Source organism: Alligator mississippiensis, chromosome 2 (genome assembly GCF_030867095.1).
Source record: "Alligator mississippiensis isolate rAllMis1 chromosome 2, rAllMis1, whole genome shotgun sequence".
Lineage (NCBI taxonomy): Eukaryota > Metazoa > Chordata > Crocodylia > Alligatoridae > Alligator > Alligator mississippiensis.
The window spans coordinates 15,864,362-15,874,338 of NC_081825.1; positions in this window are offsets into that span (position 1 = coordinate 15,864,362).

Consider the following 9,977-nt stretch of genomic DNA (forward strand, 5'->3'; position numbering starts at 1 on the left):
AGGATGGTGGCTCTGTGGTGCAGGAGCTATGTTGTTGCAGCCAGGTGGCCTTGAGTTAAGTTACAGCCAGGAGGCTTGTGTTTTGTTTGGTTAGTGTGTGTATTACAACCGGAGGTTTGGGTGAGGCTGTAGGGGTTGGAGGAGGCCTCATAAAGGGCCCCACGGGAGTGTGGGGGTCCCGGCGCCTGAGTGAGGGTGCAGTCTTGCGCGAGGAGGGCGCATTATTCTCACAGCGCCAGTGAAGGCGCAGCTTACGCACCAGTGCAGGCGCAACTGGCAGTGAGGAGCACAACCAGCGGGTTGCAGGCGCAACCAGTGGGTTGCGGACGGGGAACACAGACCCCAGGTTGTGTGCAGGGTACGTAGACCCCAGCCCCAGAGAGAGGGGTGATTTTATCAGGGAGCCCAAGGTGGGCACAGTGAGCCCCAAAGAGGGGGAGCGCTGCCATATTGGTCTATTGAGGAGCCCAAGGTGGGCACGGCAAGCCCTGAAGAGGGGGAGCGCCATATTAGGAAGCCCAGGACAGGCGCAGCAGACGCCAGCAAGGGCGTCACTTGCGGGGTGCATAGACCCCAGCCCCAGGGAGGGGTAATTACTGAGGAGCCCGAGAGGGGCAATATCTAAGGAACCCAGGACAGGAGTAGCGAGCCCGGTAACAGGCTAGCACTGTGAGAAACCCAGGACAAGGGCAACGTGCTGCGGTTGTCCCCGGCAGAAGGGGATAGCAGCGCGGTGAGCCCGTACCAGAGAGGGTAACAGGGCTGTGGGCCTAAAGGACCGGAGACTCACTAGGGAGTTCTGTAGTGGGCTAGGTTATTTTAGAGAAGGCCCAGAGCGGGCTTGATGAGAGTCCCAGTGAGGGGCTGTATATCAGAGGAGACCTGGGGAGAGAGTAACGAGGGCAGGGTGCTGCAGTTGTCCCTGAGGAGAGGGGATAGCAGTGCGGTGAGCCCAAGGAGACAGCCCGGAGCGGGCTAGATCACAGAGGAGGCCCGGAAGAGCGGGCGTGTAGTTTGACCCAACAACGTCTTTCACATCTGCGAGGCTTGGGGCGTGGTATTAGGGGTTGGTAGGAGCCACGCACAGCCCATAAGGCTAGGGTGCCTGGGGAGCACCCATCATACCGGGAGACCACAGGAGTCCAGGAACACACAGGGACAGAGGTCCCGAGTAGCCGTTTCCCAGGAAGTCATAGGCAGCCTCCCAACCTTATTTACCAGCAAGACGTGGCGGGCGAGAATAAGAGGGTGCCTTGGGCCGGCCTTGACACGGAGCGAGGGACCTCGAGGAGATCACGGCCCTCCTAGAGGACTCCGCCATGACACTTATTTTTGACAATTCTTACTGCTGCGCAATGTGCACTGCTTAAGAAAATTATATAACATAATTGATAACCTATTCTAGCCCTGACCAAGAAAGGAAATAGAGTAAATCAATATAAACAGCACTAGTTTATTTTCCTCTGTATGACCAGGCTCCCCGGATACTATCAGAGTGCAAAATAGGGGGGGGGGGGGTTGTTTGTTTTCATGTGCCAGCATTATCAAATGTACTGTATGAAATTTCGAGTTGCAATAATTAGAACTAGACAAACCATTATGAAAACCTGAATGACCTTCTTTGCTTAAATTCTGACAGAGTCATTTCAGTGCAGATATAACCTGAAGCTCTTGATTCATTTCCCAGAAAAAAGTAGACTTTAAAGGGAAAAAAACGTTCTTCTTCTTAGCAAAGGTTTTTTTGAAGTAATAAAACTCACAGTTTATTTGTTATTGAAAAAGCAGAACAGTTTCTAAGTTTGCCCTCTTTTAGTAACATTTTCCTGTCATAATACTAAAACATTGACGTATACAATACATTTGTTAAGAACTACCAGTGAGATTCCATAGTTTTTGCTGCTAAAAGAGGACACCATTTAACAGAGTATAAACTCTGCACTCATTCAGACACAAATATTTTTTCAGACAGAAGGGAGGGCAAGGTGGCACCTGAGAGACCAACTAGTTGAGAGAGGCAAGGTCTTTTGTAGGTAACAGCCTACTTCTTCAGATGCTACGAATGGACTGCCAAAAGAAAGGATGTAAAATAGAAAGGAAAGGGACATGGAGAGGGGAAACTGGTGAGAGGGAATGTTCTGCTCCACAGGCAATTAAGACTTTTCAAACCTGAATGACTTAAATTAGGTTGCGATATCCAAAGTTAATGGACACCTACAATTTCTACTGACAAACACGGAATTAACATAATGTTTGTCAATTGCTCTTCATTTTGGTTTGAGTTGGGGCATGTAGCACCTGTGACAATCAAGGCTTAGACTTTCAGAATACAACCCTGTAGGCTTAGCCATAGCATGGATTCATACCAAACATTAATCGGTACATAAAAGTATACAGGGTGCAACTACGTGTGCCGATTTAAGGTGCTTTAGCCTGATTTAAAGTAAGGGCACATCTACATGTGTGCACCCTTAATGCACCTTAAAAATGATGATTTTAGGCTATTCCTGCTTTTCCAGGTATCAAATTTAGGCACAAACAGCTAAAGCACCTTAACGCACATGTAGACGCACTAAGGCGCATTAACGCTGTGTATGTCGACTGACTCAGGGCTAACTTGAGTCCTAAGTCAGTCCACACACAGTGTTAATGCACCTTAGCATGTGTACATATAGACGTGAGCCTAAATCGACTTAATGTGCATTAGGCAAATGCGCATTAAATTTAGGCATGCATAAAAGCATGTCTAGACATGTCCACAGAGGCTGTTAGCAGCGTAAATCAATGTAGGCCTCAGTAACAGTTTCAGCTGTAAAGGTTGGTGACCAAAAAGCAGACCATATATGGCCTAAGTAGAAATAAAGGGGAGGTTAGGAGTAATAGCTTTTAGGCACCTTTAAAGGTCAACAGATAAAAAATGATGGATCTGACGGGTACAGGACACCAAAATAAAGATCAGGCTGACTTGGTAAACAAGTCCCCATAACCGTTAAGGTCACAATGTCTGGTGGGGCAGGATTTGAATGATGTCATCTAAAAACATTTAGTAATTAGTGAAAACTAGAAGCATATGTTGTAAACATAAAATCGGTGTCTAAAAGGGCTCTGGGAACCTGCCTACTTTGCTCTGAGCTCGAGGCTACATTTTCTGCTGGTGCCGTGTTCAACAAATAAATCATGGTCAGCATCATGCCTAAGTGGGGCCTGGTGCTAGTGTCTAGTGTTGTTTGTAAAAAATGAACCACAAAGAATCTTTGTTACTAGGAACCGAAGTCTGCGATCTCTATTACAACCAATAAGGCCTTCTCAATCAGCATAGTTCCCTTAGCATCAAAACCTTTACACCAATGCCGGCAACAAGTACTTTTGTTCCCGGGGGCCTCAACACCAATAGCTCGGTGTTTATAGCCCCAATACCTTAAATACTGCCTATTGCCTCAGTACCACCGTTATACGGATGTATTTGTGGGCTCAATAACTGACTCTGCTTTACTGAAAACCTAGGAGATGAATAACAAAGCAGCAGCTTTTGAGTCACTGATGCACCGGATTAAAAAAATGTGTTCCATATATCAATCTTCCCCACCATAAAAGAGAAATATCTGACAGGATGGCTCCTGTCTTCAAAGAGATTTATGCTTTTCCTGCTCTGCTGAACACAAGGAACCAGCACCCTCCCTTCATCATTCCCACTTCGGTAGCAAACAGAGTCAGGCAGAAGCCTACTGTGGGTACTAGACAAAGATCTAGGATTTTTTTGCAGGCATCTTCCTCCATGGTATAATATGGCATAAGCATTCCCATGATCCTTCTAAAAGAGCTGAATGTTCACATCCTACGCTGTATTCATTGTAGCTGCAAAGGAGATCAAAGTAGTAGGGACTTCTTAAGTTCACACAGCAAGAAAACACACCCAAAATTGAATCTCTTTAGCTACAATATGTATGCATCTGCAAACTTTCAGATAAGTGTGGCTAAGTATGAGCTCTTCTCAAACTATGATTTTGTAAACTGGGGAACATTGTTTCAAATCACTGAAACACTTCGCAGAGAGCCCCAAAAGGAATTGTCCCAACAACACAGGACAATTGACAATTTATACTTCCCATCAAGCTGTGTTGGACATATCTGGTTCCAGGATATGCACAATAACCACTGCAGTAGCTGTGAGGTGCTTGTGATATCTTCAGTAAAAGTCAAGGTAAAATGTCAAGGTAAAAATTAAGGCCTCTTCAATTAAAGGTAATGAATTATTCAACCATGGGACCAAGGGAGCACCCTAGGGTGATCCAAGGATAACTCTACATTCTTAGGGACTGTCCCCCCAAGGCCAAGGAGGATGCAGCCAAGCCAGGAGATGCAGTTGCCCTTCAGAGTGATATTCTATGCAGTTTTAAAGTCAACCACATAGGACCTCTAAGCTGTCAAGGAACAGATAGAGATCCCACTGTAGATGCTTTTGCCTGCTTCTCAGTTGCCTGGAGCTTCAACCAAGCAGCATGTTTGATGCCAGTGTCACAAGTCTGAGAGGACTGGCAGAGCCCTCTCCACCTCTTGCTGACTACTTCCATATTTTTCAGGAAGCTTGGCCTGAGATTACCTTTGACTAAGAGATCTTGAAGATCAGCTTAAATGCCTTCCTTCTCTATTTGCCCCTCTCCCCTATCCTTTTTGGGGGCTCTTCTTATTAGGACCTGTTTGAACAGGAAGTACACTTTTTAGAACTGGAAGTAATAAGAGATGTCTTCAAGTACTTTTATTGTCATTACATTTGGATCCCAAAGAGAAAAGGGGTTGATAGCTGAACCTGATATTTCAGATTTAAATTCAGGTTGGTAACAACCCACGCTAAATCCTGTCATTACATCCTCCAGCTTAAGTCACAGCTCTTGATCTGACAGATGCCTATATCCACATATCAATTGACCCAGCATACAGAAATACCTCAGATTGGAAGAACATATACTGTAGTTTAGTTGTTCTCTAGCACCAACTATTTTCACCAGTTTCCATTGATATTTTCACTGTTCCACCCATGTCCGGTGATAGTGGCAGCACATATAAGGAGAAACAAAATCCAAGTCTTTCCTAATGTTACCAACCAATTGATTCAAGAAAGATCAGCACAGCATTGTGACTGGCTTGATTCAAATAGTTTTAAAGTTCTTTGCTTTGTTCATTGCCAACTTTAACAGACAAAAGTCTGCATGGACTCTGACTTGGAGCATAGACTAGCATTAGACTCAAAGTCAGTAAGAGCTTACCTCCCACAAAACAGACTTCAAACAAATGACAAGTTTCCTCAATCAGTTTCAAGCCCATCTTTCCTGCAGCCCATCTTTCTTCTGTCCCAAGATACAGTAGCCTTGTCCACTGACAGATTTCCAGACATTATCTCAGTTTTTCAGATGACATTTTCACAAATTATTATATTGCCAAGCACTCAACTGGTAGTGTTCATCGTCTCTTGTGTGGATGCTGTCCAACAGTTAATCCTTCCTTATGATCTCTGAAGAACTGGAAATTTCAGCAACACTGTCTGGATCATGTTCTAACTCTTCTGGAAAATTTCTCAATCCTCAGAAATTGTGGTTTGTAATGAAAAACCTCTTGTCAGAACCACAATATGGCAACATAATGACAGATAGCAATCAGTTGTTCTGGGATGCCGAAATGGGAAACCATTAATTTTTTCAAAAGAAAACAGTCAAAAACAGACTCCAGCTTGATTCATGTACCACATGCTGGTAAATACCATGAAGGGATTCCATGACTGTAAAACTAAACTGACTCTTGATTAAGGGAATGATTTACAACAATGCTGAAAGTGCAACTCATATCTTATCTATATTGTCCTGATCTACCAGGCCAGCTGGCCTAGTGAATACAGCCAGTGTGGAGCAGGAGGTTACAAGGGAAACGGTCAGAAGCCAGAAGTCAGGAGCCAAAACACCAAGTCAGGGTCAGGAGCCAGGAACCAGAAACCTAGTTACCAAGTCCAAAGGATAATCCACATGGCGAAGTCCAAGAATAAACCAAGCCAGGGTCAGGAATCAGGAAACAGGTCTGCAGAAATAATCAAAAGGCTGAAATCCAGGAGCAAGCCAAAGACAGGGTCAGCAATTGGGGAAGCCAGAAAAGTTGCTGGGTCAGGAGCTGCTCAGGAACTGAAGACCAGTGTGTTGTACAGCAAGGCTCAATTGCTAAAGAAGTTTCTTAAATACAGCTCCAGAACCAATTATAGGGAAAGGGGCTGAGGGTCAGCTGGCCTTTATTGATACTAACTGGGTCAGTGAACATAACAAGGGGATGCAGGGAAGGAGCCTACCTGAGCCTTGCCTGAGACCAGCGGCAGCACCAAACTTCCCAGCACTGGGTGTGGGCTGTGCCCAGTGCTGGTTTGTCATCTGGCAGGCAGCTTGGGGGGTCCACATCCCCAGAAGGAGTCTGGCACAGCCGCCACAGTCCTTCTGGGGGTGCATGTGAGTCCCTGATCTGCCTGCCGGATGAGAGGAGGCAGGTGCTGGTGGCTGGGACTGGCACCGGGAAGAGTAGTGCTGCCACTGGCCCCAGGCAGCAGCACCTGACTCCTGCAATCCTGCACACAGATTGGGGGCCCACCTGCACTCCCAGAAGGGCATCAGGGGCTGTACCGGATTCCTCCCGGGGGTGTGGGCCCCCGATCTGCCTGCCAGATGAGGGGAAGCAGGTGCTGCCTCCTGGGGCCAGCAGCAGCACCGATCTTCCTGGTACTGGGTGCAGGCTGCGGTCTATCATCTGGCAGGCAGATCAGGGGCCTGCAACCCCAGGAGGAGTCCAGCACAGCCCCCACAGCCCTCCCAGGGGTGCGGGTGAGCCCCCAATCTGCCTGCCTGCCACATTTTATGATTCCCCATTATAACTTATGGGTGAAATGATGAAACAGCATTGAAAGAGCAAAATAGTTTTGATGAAACAAAACTAAACAGTTTCTTTCGAAATGAAACAAAAGTCAAAACAAAACACTGTTCCGTCAAAATGTTGAAATGGGAGTCGAAGCAGAACGGTGCTGTTTTGCCCAGCCCTAGTGCATATGTGTGTGTGTATATGTATATGTATAAATGCAACTAAGCCTTTAAATATCATAAATTTTGAAATATCTTTAAATACCACAACCACTGGTGTTATGGTTCTGGATTCTGGTTTTCAGTTTAGAATAACTTAGTACAGGCAAATCATGCATCCTAACCTAAACGTGTATGTGATGAAATTTTTAAATAAAAATGTATTTAGTACTATGTTAAATTAACACTCAACCATAGTACAGCATGGACATCAGTCACTCTTTTAAGATGCACAGAGTTAATGGCTATAAGGTAGAGATATACGTAGGCACAATTATATGCCTAAGGTATCTGCATAACATGTTTGTATAACAAACATTAAGTTTATTCACCCCATCTACCATAATTTATTATCATGAATAAATGGAAAAATCCTTGTATTCTCCTTCTTGAGGTACAAAAGATAATAAAACACAAAGCAATTCACCATGAAAGAGATCAATACTGTTGACCTTGTTCTTTTTGCATCTGAAGATTATCACACACCTTTTCCAAACAAGCAATATACACTCTGCAATACCTAAAGATAAGTTGCAGGAAGGGCTAGTATAGAGGGATGGTCTCATTCAGAAGTAATATGTCCTCCCTTCTATTTTTCATCTCACAGTTAATAATGAATTATTATTTAATTTTCTTATTAAACCCCATTGAGGAGAGGGCAAATTGCATCTCTTAAGAATAACACTTGTTGATCAAAAAGGAGAAGCTGTGGCATAGACATCGAGTTTAATTTTTGCTGGCAGGGGGGAGGCTAAGATGGTGGAAAGTTTTACACACTCCAGGTGACAGCCCTCTTTCCGAGGGGGACAGGGCCTTCAGGCCCCCACATACTTGGCTCCCCTGCTGTGCAGAAAGTTCTTGCTTGAATGATGCTGGATATGGCTTGGGACCTGAAAGGTAAGGTAATAAGAGCAGGGAGTAAGGGGAGGCTTCAATGTGCTACTATGGAGATGTAAGAAGACACATTAGAAAAAGAAAAAGCCGAGTATGCAGCATTAATAAGGAAATATTAAAATATGTATGTTTATCAATACACATGGATTCACATTTCTTGGTGGACAAATATCTTAAAAATATATCTGGATAAAATCCTAGTAGTTTAGATGCTTATTTGAAGATTATAGAAATGTTCTGGTTCTGTTCATATTGAAAAAGCAAAACTGTAGAGGAATAGAGACACTAATTTCAAAATTAAGTCACTCATTCTGTCCATTTCACAATCCCTCGCCTCAAAAAATGCCTGAGCACTTTGGCTTCAAGCTGCTATTTCAGCACTCATTGAGCTGGTGACAATGGAAAAAGATTTCAGACTATGCTCCCAACACAGTGAGTCATGGACTGCTTTAAATCAGAGATGGAAAAGACCTCTTAGTTCATCTGTTCCATCCCTTCTGACAGCACGGTTGTCCCCGCATTGCAAGGTCAGATTCCTGGGAACTAGGTAGCTGCTTCATACTGTGCCACCAGCAGACTTTAGTTACTGATCCAGAACAAAACAGGGCCTCACATTCAGTTCCTTAAAGGCTTGATTCAGTCCCAAGGTCTCATAAAAACATAGGCACCAACTTTTACTTTTGGGGGGGGGGAGGGGCAGCAGGAAGGGTGCTAAGATGATGGACATGTGGAAGGTTTTATGTATTTCAGATGATGGCCCCCATGTACTCAGCCCCCGTGCATAAGCAAAGTGAATGGCAGTTTTGCTTGAACAATGACAGAGAAATGGTATTAATGTCAGGTCAACAAAATGAAAGGTCACGATACTTTTTCATGCATCTCTGTACTGACCTAAGGCCACCATCAGCCATTTGTTTGCTTAAAAACTACATGTTATACAATTTAAATGTAAAAAATAATGAAAATAAGGAATAAAAAAGTTAGAAGTAAAATAATAATCATTATTATTATTAGATACAGTTATGTTTTTTTAGAGATGTGTTACTTCATGATCACGCATTTCAAACTTTTTCTCACTAAAATTTACATATTGATGAGGCTTTTTTTTCTCACTGGCTTGTACTTAAAGCCACGGCAAAATAATTTTTTAAACAGCATAGGAAAGATGCGATGAATCATTTTCACTTTTGCTAGTTCCAAAGTTTGTCCTAATTTCTTTAACAGCGCAAGAGTCTCTGATTTATTTCCAGGTTCTTCTTTTTTTCATATTAACAACTATGGCATCACCTGGAGTTCATCATGTACAGGTCTGTTTCTAGTATTAATATTATTATTATTTCAAAATATGCTTTATATACCGCCTGGAGATGTTTGATTGGGGTATTTCATTCCTGAGCTCAGCCCCAAAGCAAAGCTGTCCATGAACAAATACACTGTTGTGGTCTTCGGTATCAAGTGGCAGTAATATTTCATATCTCATCATGCAATCCTCTGTAAACAAGCAAGCCACTCTGGTAAACTGATAGTTGAAAACAGAATATATTTGTCTCGTAATCCATCTTAGACTTTTTGGTGTTTTTGTAGTTTTGCTGAACATAAGAGACATACTGATATGAAATATTACAAATGAAATTATGGCCACCTGTGTAAAAATCCATATAATGGGCAGAAGCTAGCATTACAAGTAAAAGAGTCAAGGTCTCTGAATTTTACCCTAACCATGTCATCCTCATGGACTGGTTTAATTGAAAAAGTTGTGGATGTTCCAGTACTCCCTGGGAGGTCCTGCATTTTTGTGATGGTTGGGTATCACAAAACAGCTGATTCATTAGAATGACAGACAATGCATCTGTGCTAATGACACCCTATACCAACATGGCTCAACATAACTGTAATTACAGCATGTCGAAGCAGACTTGATTAATCGAGTCTGCTGGAGCACAGTAATTATTGTGTTCCAGCAGACTCCAGCGTGACGTGTAT